General features: G+C 32.1%; 1 long non-coding RNA gene across 3 annotated transcripts; it reads left to right on the top strand.

Moving 5' to 3' along the window:
* The first annotated feature begins 6,095 nt into the window (after positions 1-6,095).
* LOC124922478 lies at positions 6,096-11,713 on the top strand. Of its 3 annotated transcripts, none has more exons than XR_007097818.1 (5): positions 6,096-6,173; positions 10,658-10,818; positions 10,883-10,990; positions 11,141-11,277; positions 11,357-11,713. It is a non-coding gene; the product is annotated as an uncharacterized LOC124922478 (long non-coding RNA). The 3 variants fall into 3 exon arrangements; XR_007097819.1 differs by lacking the exon at positions 6,096-6,173 and adding an exon at positions 10,461-10,500; XR_007097817.1 differs by lacking the exon at positions 6,096-6,173 and having other exon boundaries at positions 10,467-10,818; positions 11,357-11,712.
* The last annotated feature ends 1,303 nt before the right edge of the window (positions 11,714-13,016 follow it).

Genomic DNA, 13,016 nt, shown 5'->3' with positions numbered 1-13,016 from the left:
ACTTTTCTAGTAATAATTTCATGTTTTTTTATGTAACATTTATTATCATAACTAAAAAAAACTCCAAAGTCGTGTTAACTTTAGAAATAGTTACACCTTGTATAATACAATTTAGACAATAAAATATATAAAATAAACAATTATGATCTCATGAATAAATAAAATAAAGTAAAACGTTAATCACAGTATAAATGAAATAGAAAATTCTAAAAAGGAATTTATTAAATTTGTAAGAATATGCTAATAACTTATAAACATACTGAATTGTAAATAAAAAAGATATGTATTGTATTGTATTAATTGAGACTAAAAAAGAATAAGTATTCCTTGAATTAAACACGATTCATGTTCTTAGACCTTGTTTGTTTTGAATTTTGTCCTCAAACAATCATTTCTTACCAAAAAGTACAGATTTATAATAATTTTCAATCTCAACCATACCCTATCTAAATAATCTAAAATAAAATAATTTATCAAGTAACATATAAATAGCAGCTAATTGACAATATTTAAGAACTACATTTCTAAAAATAATATCAAATGCATATATATTGCCCGATTAATTTTTCCATCTTACTACACATATTAACAAGTTAATTTATACAGAACCATTGAAAAATTAAAATAGTGGTCTCCTTCCCTGTTGATATTCATTGTCGATAGTTGTATCAAAGTCTTCTCCTAAAAACATGAACATATAAAACAATAATAAAAATCAAAATTCTAAACCATAATCTTTAATATTTTCCTAATTCATTAATTAAATAAATGCATAACAATGATATATCTTTTATCCTTTGATTTAGTCTTAAATATGCACTCTTAAATTTTATTGGATTCTTAAAAAGCAAAGTTGTGTCCAAACAACTTATAAATATTCCACGTCCTAGATCGAGCACTAACACCATGATATGTATAATAGTATCCGAAACCTCATGTCTCAAATATTGATATTTAAGAATATAGTTAATACCACTCGAATAGATTGTGTTTTAGACTTCTTTGACTAATAAGTACTTTTAGAGAGAAATATGAAGAACACCTAGAAGAATACAATCAAAGATGCGGGCGAGTGTGCTTAGAAAGAGCGGAACACATTTATACACAAAATTAAAGTTTCCTTTATCGACCCCAAGCGCATGGGCCTTTTTAGCCCAACCTTTGGGTGCCTGGTTGCCTTAAGTGTTTTACGATTACATTTTTTTAAACCATATATTAAGTGTTTTACGTTCATAAATCTCAATTAATTCAAATAAGGAGAAGTTGCTTATCTATACTCTAAAAGATGTAGCGACAATAAGAGATACATGTTTAAAATTAAAGATGTTTATGATTTATGCGTACATTTAAATCGAGTCTATGATGGTTATACTAAAATTTCCAAAAATATTATTTATGGTTACACTTTTCTCAAACAATTTACAAGGAAGATTTTTATTTAATAAATCAAAACTACTATAACTAATTTTTAAAACTAAAAATATAAAGTTGCAAAATGATGTCATAACATTATGGATCTGGGTTTATAAAATTTTCAAGCAGAACCTAAAAACAACGTTAAATTCTTACTTAAATACGTAAAATTATTAATTATTTTATGCCGATAAAATTAGTATTTTTTTTAGTAAAAAAGATTCATATAATTTTTTTATTGTTCTTTTTTATTTCACGGTCACATATTTAATATTTCATCTTAAATATTTTTTTATATATAGAAAAATTATTTCTATTGGTGAGTTATTAGTTATAAGATTTATAATATTTTGTTTTAGAATTTGATTATAAACTACAATAAAACCTCGATAAATGAATACCTTTGAGACCCCTAAAAAATTATGCATTTGGCGAGATTATTTATTTATCGATTAATAAATATAATATTTATTTATTGATAAATGAATAATAATTCATTTAGATGATATTTTTAGACTTTTTTTTAATTATATCTTTTTTTATATATTAAGTTCAAATGTAACCAACGTTAATTATATTTATATTTTTAGAATTCTATATTAGTTATAAATACATACATAGTGTAGTTAAAGTGCATAGTACCATGTATTGAGGCTATATATTTATAGTATTGGAGGAAAGAAACAATCAGGTTTGGAGGCATTTTTCGAAAAAAATACGAATTATTAATTTGTTTGTAAATTATTCATTAGATTTAATGTATTCAAGATATATTATATAAATAAAAATATAATATTTGAAATATAGTGATTATTCATTTATATTACATAGGATCTATTTGTATTTATTCAGTAATGCATTAAACAAGGTTATTCGTTAAGTCCATTAAAAACGAGTTGGGACCGAATTTTTTTATTTATTAGACGAGGTTACTCATTTATCGAATATTCATTTATCGAGGTTACAATTTGAACATTTTCTTATGAAAACATATAACTTTATTAGCTCATTAGTAGACTCGATGTTCTTGAATTATTTTGTCTTTTGTGTAAATGATTACACACTTTCACATAAAAAAAATTCTTATACATGTCAAGCTTTCATAGTTGTATCCATTTTGGATATGGAATACACACCTAGTTATGTTAGAGAGTCTAGAATTGAGTCGTACAATTCTTTGAAGCAGTCTCACTTCTCCCTCACATAGGTGATCTCTTTATTCACAAAGAATTTTTAATGCCCGTGTACTTATCCTTTCCCAAAATACTTTTTTATGGTAGGATTTCACCCATAGTAATCTACAAAGTTTAGTACAATTAAGTTCTTCCATTGAACCCGGTTCTTGAGATCTTTAATCATCATATGTTGGGTTTCCCTTCATACCAACTTATTACAAGTTCAAGGCTCAAGTTTTAAAAGACTTTCTAACAAACTCTCTATTTAATAGTTTGGTGAGTGGATCTAATATGTTATCTTTGACTAATATTGTCAAATGTGATAACTCTATTAAAGAGTTTAGTCTAAAAACATAATGTCTAAAATGTGTATGTTTGGACCTGTCATTGACTCTAAGCTTGTCCAATTTCAAATTACTATCATAATAATTAGAAATTTTCGTTAGTAAATATTTAAATAATCATTAAATAATTTTTAAAAGATCTCCATACGTATATTGCACTTCCAAATGTAAACATATTCACCTACAGTTGTAAAGTCTTTCATTTAATAATATTAATATGTCATTTGATAATAACATAATATTTCGTGTGCAATTCACATTCTTAATGTATTTTATCATTTTATCATAAATTTTACTATATATTTATCTATTTATTTATCATAATATGCACAATAATATTTTGTGTTATTATCAATAAAAAAAATAATTTTCCCATATCTTGTTGGTACCTTTAAATCACACGTCTATGTGAATTAAATCAAATGTTCTAATCAAGAAATGACCACAAATTTTTTTATAAAATTTTCTTTTTCTATATTTATTATAAAATAAATAAGATAACTATCATTGTGAATTTTTAATTAAATAAATTATTTATACGTTATTTATATATAAGTGATAAGAATGTTTATTCATATATAAATCATTATTCATATAATCTATATATAAAAAAACTATTATGTTGAATTAATTATAATACACATTTTAACTCATGATTTTAATAAAAACAAATTAAAATATTTTATCAAATAAATATTTTATATGTCAACTTTTTTACAAAAGAAATCATAATATTTCAAGCATATTTGGCAGAAGTCGCATACAAATTCATTTATGGTTGTACATTTACATCCGATGATGTCGACATATATGTCACATCATTTCTCAAATCAATCAAGATTTACCTTGTAAGACCGAATTAAACAAGGTTTAATTATTGGAATTTGAAACCAAGAAGGTCATTCTCTATACGAGTCTCCCTTTTGTCTTTTCAAATCAAAGTTAAACAAACCTTTCAACTTCTTGATCTCGAGCATTAATTTTTCTACCTATGTTACGACCTCTGTTTTCTTTATTGAGAAGAAATTAATATTTTATTTGACTTAACTCTGAAAACAAATAAATATATCAAACAATTATTTTTTTATGGAACCCTCGGAAAAACCCCTTTTTGTATTCGAGATAAGCTCGAGTTTGTTCGTTTCAACCTCGGTTTGCGTGTCAGAAATCCATTTTTTAAAATAAAATATTATTTTAAAAGGTTTCAAATAATATTTCTGACAACTTTTGAAATTAATTATAAAAAATTTAATTTCGGTTCAAATTTGATTAATCCGAGGATTTACCATAATCAAATCACAATTTGAATTTTTAGAAATCCACTAATTAAATTAATTTAAAATAATTAATTTAAAAGATTATTTATTGGAAACAGAGTCGGCAATTAATTTTTGAAAAATAAAAAAAATGGCATGCGTGTACAAACGTATTTAACTAGAGTTTCGTTTAGTTCGTAGTTTGGTGATACTCGGGAAATGATTTTCGCGCTTCATCCTCCATATCCGTTTTAAAAATAGTTTCTATTTATAAATTTGGATTTTGAAAATCGGTTATATAACATTTTATTTTAACCAATTATTCTTCTGGTCCTATGCATACATAGGTTTTAGCGTTATTTAAAATATTATAACAACAATATTTAAATTTTGGTACTTGTTGCCGATGACATTGACTAAGGAGGAAAATATCTCAAGAACATTATATTTTAATGACATTAAGGTTTAAACCTAAATCTCAATTAGGCTCTTGTATAAATATGTTTTGTAGAAACATCCCAAAAATATTTTGAAAGTATTTTCTAATTTTTCGGGATTTTTGGAAAATAGTTTGAGGTTTCAAAATTACAAAATTAATTTTAGATTTTGAAAATGGGAAACAAACAGGCCTTAGGACCAATGTCCTAGGCCTTGGGTTCGTTATTATCGGTCGGGGCCCAACACCCTTAGTCAGACCCATCGGTCCGGGCTAATAAGCCTCGGTCGAGATGCTAAAGACTCCTAGTCCTTAGCTGAGATTATTGGTTGGGTGTAAAAAACACCAGTCTTGGGTTAGCATGGGCTTACTTTATCGGTCCAATGTTTGGGAATTCTTGGTCGAGATCAAGATTCCTCGGTCTCAAGTTTGACCTCTCGATCCTAGGTGGAGGTCATCGATCCTAGGTTCAGGAGTTCTCGGTCCTAGGTTTCAACTCTCGGTCGAATGTTAAGTTTCTCACTTTATACCGAAGATCCTTGGTCGGACCTACCGATCCTCAAGAACACCAAAATTACAGATTTTGTAATTTTGATGGGGATTTGGATTCAAGGGTCTGGGTAACTTCACAAAGCTCCTATGAACATTTAGAATATCATCCTAAGGTATCAATCGACCTGGGTGATAATCAGTTTGTTTTAAATAGTTTTTAGCCAAAAATCGGGTTTTTGATTTTAAAGTTTTTTTGGGGTGAGAGGAGCTAGCCAATAGCTTTCTTAACCCTCATATACTTGATTGATACAAAAACAAGAACATTGGTTGTTCGTTTGGACCAAGTCAATAACTCAAAAAAATTATTATTTTGAAAAAAATTATTTTGATCAAATATGATCCAAACAGTTGTCCAACATCATTGCAATCATGTTGGAAAGTTTTCTGAGAAGTTGTTCTTGAGGATTAACCCAGAACAACAAACCTAATTTTTGAAATTTTCAAATTCAAATTTGGGTTTTTTACTTAAGATTGATTGATTGATTCTAACTTAAACATAAAACTTGGAAATGATCTTAGGATCAATTTACAACCCTAAAATCCAACAACTAGATAATATACAAACATATGAAAACTGAATTTTAAAAATTTTAATTTTAAATTAGAAGTATGAATTAAAGAATGATTGGAATCATGGAAAGGATTGGAAAACACTCCCACTAGTAAAAAAAGGTTAATAACAAGCATTACCACCGATTGGTTTAAATACCAATTGTTTTTACCAATGTAATAGCGATTGATATTTAATCAAATCGTTATTATCCAATTAAAAAACCGCGAACAGAAGCTGCTTTATTTAGTCATAGTACCAATTGATTTTTAAACCAATCGACATTCCCATATAATAATTAGCCATGGCAAAATAAACATATTTTTTTTAATTTTCCCTTTCTTAAATTCTACCACTCTCTTTCCTCATCTGACACTGTTATCTTCTCACCATGGAAAGGAGAAAATGAAGATATGAAAGCCGAAGAAGAGGGCTTACCTACGTGGAGTATATTAATCTCAATTTATCAAAGAAGGTAATCTCTAACTTTATATAGGTTGTTCATATATCGACATAGATCTATTCGTGTTATTTGTTGGATTAGTAGTAGATTAACTTGTTTTTTCTTTTAATTGAACCGTGGATTCCTTTACAGGAATTGTTCATACCTGGTTCCCAATAGAGTATTGGGCACTTATTGTTCTCATATATTTTTACTTGCAATAGACGAGAAATCTGCAAGACTAAGAAATTAGTTTGGATTTGTTGTGCGGAATGAAAGAAAATGATGAACAATGAAGTGTGTAAATAAACAGATGAAGAGAGATTTCTGATTGTCAAAAGATTAAAGATAAAACAGATTACAGCAAAAGAAATAAACTACGCCTATAAAAATGCTGAAAACAAAAAACGTAAATACTAACTTAATTTTGCATAACTGTAGAATTAAATGTGATATTAATCCTATACTAAAGGCAGATCGTTACAAATCTCCACCTTGCCTTAGTATCACCCAACAAGAAGAGCCTGATCAAACTACTTCCAACTGTCAACATTTAGCAGGTCCAAACAATGGGTGAATTTGTTAAGTGGAACCGGCTTCGTGAACATGTCAGCAGGATTATGATGTGTGCTGATCTTCTTCACTTTGATTCTCTTCTCAGTACGAAGAAAATGATAACGAACATCAATATGTTTGGTTCTATCATGATGCACTTGATCTTTGGCCAAACAAATAGCACTTAAGCTATCACAAAAAACAATTGCCTTCCAACTAACCACAGAGTCACCAAGGGTGTAAGCATAACCAGTCATTGATCTTCTACCATCGATATCTGCAGCATAATCTGAGTCAGAATAACCAGTTACGACACACTAGTTATTACTCCCATAAATGAGACCAACATCGGATGTGCCTCTCAGATAGCGAAATATTCTTTTTACCGATTGCCAGTGTTCCTTACCAGGTCGAGACATAAACCTTCTAACAACACTAACTGAATACGCAATATCAGGTCTAGTGCATACCATGGCATACATTAAACTACCCACCGCACTAGCATACGGTACATTAGACATGTATAACTTCTTAGCTTCAGACTGGGGTGCGAATGTAGACAAATGATCAGTAACAGCAGCAGGAGTATTGAGAGCCTTTGCTGTACTCATCAGTATATCCTCTTCAATCTCACCATGTAAGAAAGCCGTCTTCACGTCTAATTGCTCGAGTTTAGATCCTGATGTGCTACTATAGCTAGTAGTACCCTGATAGAAGTGTGTCGGACTACATGTGAGAATATCTCATTGTAGTCTACGCCTTCCTTTTGACTGAATCCCTTTGCAACTAATCGTGCTTTATATCTGGTCCCTTCAGCACTAGAGGTTCCATCTTTCCTTTTGAAAATCCATTTACACCCAATGACTCTTCTTCCCTTAGGTAAAATAACCAGCTCCCATGTATTATTCTTGTGAAGTGATTCCATCTCCTCACACATGGCAGAAATCCATTGCGTAGAATCAGCACCATTAACAGCTTCATTATAAGAGGATGGCTCGTTATGTATGACATCTTCAGCTACCTGAAGTGCATAACTTACCATTTCTTCAGTATCATTTATAGAGGGACTGATTGTCCTACTTCCAGGACCAGTTGAGATCTTTCTTCTCTCGATTGAATGAATTAACCTGTCAAGAGCTTTAATTTGCCTTCTAGGTCGTGTTGCAATGTCATATTGACTTTAAGGTGCTCCAAATTGATAAACTTTCTCAGATGGCTTATTAGTATCGTGTGTCATGTCAGTTGTCCCTTGAACTGGAGTCACCTCAAGCTCCACCTGTTTCTCGGTATTATTATTTTCTCCAGAAAGTGATGGCTTGATAGAGGAGTTAAGTATAAACTTCTCATTAAAGGTGACATCCCTGCTGAGGATTACTCTACCTTCAGAAGATGACCAGATTCTATATCCCTTGACTCCATCTCCATAGCCCATGAAAATACCCTGTTTTGCCCTTGGTTCCAACTTTCCTTCATTAACATGATAGTAAGATGTGCACCCAAAGACTTTCAAATGAGAATAATCAACGACATTACCAGACCATACCTCGTAAGGGATTCTGCAATCAATCCCAGTGTGTGGTGCACGATTTATCAGATAGCAAGCTGTTAAGACAGCCTCGCTCCAGTACTTTCTAGTCAATCCCGTATTAGAGAGCATGCTTCTAACTCTCTCTAACAATGTTTGATTCACCCTTTCTGCTACACCATTCTACTGTGGTGTACCTCGGACAGTGTGATGTCTTGCAATCCCAATATCCCTGCAGAACTCATTAAACTCAGATGAACAGAATTCAAGCCCATTATCTGTTCGCAGCCTCTTAACCTTCTTTCCAGTTTGATTCTCCACCAGTGCCTTCCAATGTTTGAAGGTCTTAAATACCTCGCTCTTATGTCTTAGAAGATACAACCAGGTCATCCTTGAGTAATCATCTATGAATGTTACAAAATAGCTATAACCTCCTATACCTTCAACTTGAGCAGGACCCCAGCAATCAGAGTGGATATAATCCAGTGTGCCCTTAGTTTTGTGAACTCCCTTACTGAACTTGCGGCGATGTTTTTTCCCGAAAATGCAGTGTTCACACAACTCAAGGTTGGTAACCTTGTGGCCAGATAGAAGATCTCGTTTGGACAGAATTTGCATCCCCCTCTCCCCCATATGTCCAAGTCGCATATGCCACAACTTGGTTACATCAGGGTGCCGATTCACGGATTTGGATGCGACCACAGCGGAACCTGTCAGCGTCTTACCTTGTAGTATATACAAGGTATTCTGTTTAATACCTTTCAGTATTATTTTTGAACCTTTACTGATGCACAATGTTCCTTCTTCACCGCTAAACTTGAAACCTTTAGCATCTAAAATGCCTAAAGATATTAAGTTCTTCTTCAGTTGAGGAACATGCCGAACGCCAGTTAGGGTCCGTATCTTACCATCATCAGTCAGAATTTTGATAGTCCCAATACCCACCGTTTTACATATGGCATCATTTCCCATGACAACGTTTTCACCATCATAATCTTCATAGGTATCGAACCATTCTTTGTTCGGACTCATATGATATGAACACCCTGAATCCAACACCCACGTATCAATAGGGTGTAGAGAAGCGTTAGCTACAAGGGCAATGTCCTCCTCCCAGTCGGTGTCTCTGTCTTTATGTGCTATCGCAGCCGTAGAATATTTGCCCATTTTCTTAGGACAATTATTCTTCCAGTGACCAGGTTCTTTACAATAATTGCAGATGTCTTTAGCATTAGGGCCCTTAGCTTTGTATTTCTGATCCTTCTTCTTTCCAGACCCTTTGTAGTTGACTGTATTGGTAATCAACCCAGATGCTTGATTGTCTACAATTTCACCGCTCGCCTTATGACGCAGTTCTCTAGTATGAAGTGCTGACCGAACTTCCTCTAGAGTTACAGAGTCTTTACCCACAACGAACGATTGAACAAAATTTTCAAACGAGTTGGGTAAAGATACCAACAGAATTAATGCAGCATCTTCATCTTCGATCTTAACATCTATATTTCTCAATTCAAGTAATATAGTGTTTAACTTATCAAGATGTTCACGAAGAGACTTACCTTCAAGCATACGAAGACTAAACAGACGTTGCTTCAATAACAACTTGTTAGTTAGTGACTTTGTCATGTACAAAGCCTCTAACTTCGACCACAGACCGATTGCGGTATCTTCATCTGATACCTCAGTAATCACTTCATCAGCCAGACAGAGTAAAATCGTTGAGTGAGCCTTCTCTTCCAAGATCTCAAGCTCAGCAGTGATTTTACCAGAGGAAGACTCCTTTGCAGGACCTGCAACTATCTTCTCCTTTTCCTTCGACAATGGTGCCCAGACACCTTGTTGTTTAAGCAAGGCTCGCATTTTGATCTGCCATAGACCAAAACTGTTTCGCCCTGTGAATTTTTCGATTTTCAGATTCATTGAAGACATTCTCTCGCCAGAAAACAAAAATGATAATCTGATCGGATCTAACCCGCTCTGATACCAATTGTTGTGCGGAATGAAAGAAAATGATGAACAATGAAGTGTGTAAATAAACAGATGAAGAGAGATTTCTGATTTTCAAAAGATTAAAGATAAAACAGATTACAGCAAAAGAAATAAACTACGCCTATAAAAATGCTGAAAACAAGAAACGTAAATACTAACTTAATTTTGCATAACTGTAGAATTAAATGTGATATTAATCCTATACTAAAGGCAGATCGTTACAGGATTTAATCCTAAGAGTTGTAGTCGATGTCCGTCTTGTGGTTGGTAGACCAATTCCTTGTTTACTTTATTCTTTATAATAGTTGAAAAATGCTAAAAATTTTACAAAAATATTTTCATCTGCATTAATTGAACCCATTTGTTTGAGAAAAAAAAGTAGAATAATAATCCTGATGTTTAGTCATTGAATTTGTATAGGGACTACCAAATGCAGGAAAATCAAAATTGTTGGGTTCAGTAACACTTGCAAAACGTGATATTGCTGATTACCCTTTCACAACTTTAATTTCAAACCTTGGACGGCTGAGGCCACATAAGCAGATTTTCCCGGTCTTATTGAAGGTGCTCATCTAGGGAAGGTATTACAGAATTCAATCCACTATAAATTTAGTTACAATATCTTGACTTTGTTATTGTAAAAAGGGTCATGGCCGCAATTTTCTTCGACACTTGAGAAGGACTCGACTGTTAGTTCATGTTGTTGATGCAGCCACTCCAGATCCTTTGACCGACTACAAGACGATAAGAGATGTATGTTGTCCGCATGATTCTTGGATTTTTTTCATAGATTTTCGTAAAAGTATGATATGGAAGTTATTTTTCAGGAGTTGATATTCCCGATGTATGAAAATTAAAATAATTCCCATAGAGAGATGTTGCGCTAATATTTGTTTTTTATAGGCAAAAGAGAGAATCACATCAATGTCTCAAGAAATTTCAACAATTGGAAAGGATGACAATGGAGAAATTCTTGTAGAATCCTTAAAGGAAATTGAGGATTACCCGCGACCTCTTGCAGTTGTTGGTGTGATCGTTTTGTAAGTTTTTCTAAATCACACTCCTTGATGGAAAATTTATTGGGAAAATATGACATTATTTTGTATTATAATTTTGCAGTAAATTCATTAATTTAGATGGTATGTTGATGGCGATAAGGACAACGTTAAGGAACTGTCGGGCTGATGAAATGTTGGCGTCGGTTGGAAAAGATAAAAAAAACATGTAAAATTGTAATATTTGAGATCCTTGGCCTTGTTCAGAAATTTATGTAGAGAATTATGTTAATTGCTTGTAGCTAAGGAGAGTTTTGTGCAAGTAAAAATATATGAGAGGTCTATTTAGAATCATATATAGGAGAATTGTAATTATGTTAATTGCCATATTATTAGCTGTATCTGAGGTCTTTTTCTGAGAAATACTTCATTGACAAGTCTGTTCATGCCTTAGGTAGGCTTGTTTGAATCTTAGTCTCTGTTTACTTTTTTACTAAAAGGAACAACAATTAGTTATGGAGTTCCTTAAGCCTTGTGACACCTTCATTTTAAAAAGAGATGAAGATTAAGAAGCTTATGCCTATGGATGCCGATTCTCGCAGACTTATTGACTGGATGGAGAAAGGTATCAGGTTATTCATGTATTATGTATAGATCTTAAACATTGCATAAATTATACAACTGTGATAGGGACTGCAGGTTTTTTACTTGTTAGTTTTACATATGAAATATCCTTGACCAATAATTTGGTACTTTTTAGTTTTAAATTGGAAATGTTATTGAAAAATAATTTGGATTTACATTATATCTTATTACAAGGGTGTATGATGCACTACAGAAGAAGTACCTAAAAACATTGATTTTCTGTATTTGTGAAGCATTTGAAGGTTCCATGATTGAGGAATATGCATGTAGGTATTCATTGAAGGTGCATCGGAGACTAATTTGGATTTGAACATTTGATGGAGTACTTAAACATGTTATTATGCCTAAAAGAGTGCTTGATTCATTTAAGCCTAACTAAATTTGGGCAATAACAGAATGAAGTTTGTTGTATCTAATATGACTATGTTCTTACTTCTATTATGTTTTTAACATGAAACATTAATAAATTCATTTTGTGCTCTTTTACTCCAGTTTCTTTCTGTTACTCAAGTTCTGATATCCAAGAGGTTTCAATGTGTTGGGATCAGTGTTGACAATAGAGACTAGGGTCTGACTATTATGAACAGCTTACAATAAACTCTTCGATAGTAATCCTATGAGAGATTAGTATATGTTTCTATTATTCGCAAATCCTCCAAACTCTTGAAACGGTTACAAGTGCGGAACTGTTTGTTGAATTTGAAGCTTGAGACAACTGAATGCAAATGAAAGAAAGTAAAAAATACAATGAGTTTTATGGATGTTCGGAGATAAAACTCCTACATCACCCCTTCTTCTACAACCGGAAGGATATCATTAAAGACTTTGAATTAAATACAACTCACTTATCTAGCTAACTCTCCGTTAAACTGAACAAACTCTGTTCAACTTACAACACTGAGGTTTCTCATACAAAAGATAGTATGCGATTACAATTCCTCACAACTAGATAGATAGTAAGAGATTTAGTGTATGTATTAAGTAGAGTATTTCAGTAGTAAGTTTTTCAGACCGGAAGTTCGACCGTTGTCCTTGAGCTTCTATATATAGTTGAAGTACACCAACGGCCGAATATTCTTTGTAGAAACGTGGCATGTATTTGTTGGACGACCTCCTATAATACGAGAGTACAACAGACT

The sequence above is a fragment of the Impatiens glandulifera genome, chromosome 1, assembly GCF_907164915.1.
Source record: "Impatiens glandulifera chromosome 1, dImpGla2.1, whole genome shotgun sequence".
NCBI lineage: Eukaryota > Viridiplantae > Streptophyta > Magnoliopsida > Ericales > Balsaminaceae > Impatiens > Impatiens glandulifera.
The sequence above is the reverse complement of the archived record's forward strand: the minus strand, read 5'-3'. Positions and strand labels throughout refer to the sequence as shown.